Raw genomic sequence first — 1,982 nt, 5'->3', positions numbered from 1 at the left:
ACCAACAACAAGTACTTGATTCTACAACTGATAAAACTCATTACATTTTTACAATGTATCTTAGTATTATATATCCTTCTTATTCATTTTTACAACATTACTACTTTGGGGGGAATGAGTATATAAAAATGTAAAGAAATTATCAGTTTCATCTTCATCCTTTACTCTTTTTCCTCCAGCCAAAAAGGGGTTTCTCAACTTTCCTTTCTATCTTAGTAACAGCAAAATTAGCCTTTTTAGCTGTCCTTACCAAATACCAACTTTACAAAATCCCATGTTTCTGTGAATCTGGCGCCATTGCAATGAATCTCACTTCTAACACCAACTGTAATTGGAGCCAGAGTAAGGATAGGGGGAAGGCAGCCAAGTTTGACCGCTATTAAATCTACAAAGGGGAACTGTCTCCATCAACAACATCCACAATATAAAACTGGTCCCTATAAGAAGAGATAGTTAACAGTTTTAGTTTGCTTGGCTCCACAATCAACACTCTTGGTAGCATCAGTCAGGAAATCAAGAGACGAATTGCATTGGGAAAGTTGGCTGTGAGGGACCTCTCAAGAGTACTGAAGAACAATGATGTCAGGCTAAAGACTAAGGTGTGCCTGATCTGGGCTATAGTTTTCACAAACGAGCTATGCATCAGAGATTTGGACAGTGAACAGGGTGGACACAAAGAGAATTTGCCTTTGAGCTGTGGTGCTGGAGAAGAGTGTTGAATATACCATGGACAGCTAGGAGAACAAACAGGTTTGTCCTGGAGAAGGTGAAGCTGGAATGCTCCTTGGAGTCAAGGATTCTGAAGCTTCATCTGACATAATTTGGTCATGTTGCAAGGAGGGACTGGTCCTTGGAGAGGGACATCATGTTTGGGAGAGTGGAGGGGCGGCACAGGAGAGGAAGACCTTCGATGAGATGAATCGATTCTGTGACTGGAGCGGTGGGAATAAGTGTGTTTGAGATGGCTAGGTTGGCACAGGATAGAAAAGCATTTGGAGCTCTTGTACATAGGGTCGCTATGAGTTGCAAGTGACTCGATGGCACATAACAACAAACAACAACATAAGATCAGATATAGTTCCTCACTCTGCTACAACTGTTGTGTTGTGTACCATAGATTTGGAACTGATCTATAGTTGACATTCCAACAGGTTTTCGGAGGCAGTTAATCACACAGGAGGAGATTCCCAGAGAGCTGAGTGGCTGGTGGCCTCAAATTGTATGCCTTGGGGACTGCAGCTCAGCTTCTTGCCATTAGGTCACCAGAGCCCCCTGCCCCTACTTCTACTAATTACTCTCTGAAAGGTATTGCAGATGACCACATAGACTCCAAGATGTATTTTTACTCACAGTTGTGAGGTTTATTACAGAAATAGGTTGGAGGTGGGGGACAAAGGATATCACACAGAGAAAATCCAAGTTTAGGAAATAACAATCTTAAACCAGTTCTTCCTTTCATCTCCCACTAAGTAAAATCTCTGACTCTGGTGCCTTCTCAAGGGCTCTGGCCCTGGCTCTGTCTGACTCTATCAAGCTACACCTTGCCACAGTCTCTGCACAGTCTGATTAGCTCTCTCTTTTATGTTGGTCTTGTAGTTACTGATGATGTTTTAATGAAGATGCTGATCCATGGCAAGCCTCATGTCCAGATTTGAGGTAGCTAGACAGCATGCCATAGAGGAGATGTCTAAAGTTAGTAGGTAGAGCCTCAAAGATTCATTTTACTTACATGATCCCACCTATCTGTGGTTAAGTCTGAGGCAATGGATAGAAAAGTCATTCTTAAGTCCTAACACTACAAAGAGGGTAGGATCAGGCAGTGTTTTAGAGTCACTGTTAGAATCAACTCAACAGCACCTATCAACATGCAGCTATTTTAAAAATTAGAATTTTAGTTGGAAAATATCCATGAAATATTAATAAACAAAAGAAGAATATTGTGTAAAATACAAAGCACCATCTAATTTGGATGATAAGATATA

Source organism: Elephantulus edwardii, unplaced genomic scaffold (genome assembly GCF_000299155.1).
Source record: "Elephantulus edwardii isolate Elephantulus edwardi_28Jun2011 unplaced genomic scaffold, EleEdw1.0 scaffold00007, whole genome shotgun sequence".
In the NCBI taxonomy this organism is placed as follows: Eukaryota; Metazoa; Chordata; class Mammalia; order Macroscelidea; family Macroscelididae; genus Elephantulus; species Elephantulus edwardii.
The sequence above is the reverse complement of the archived record's forward strand: the minus strand, read 5'-3'. Positions refer to the sequence as shown.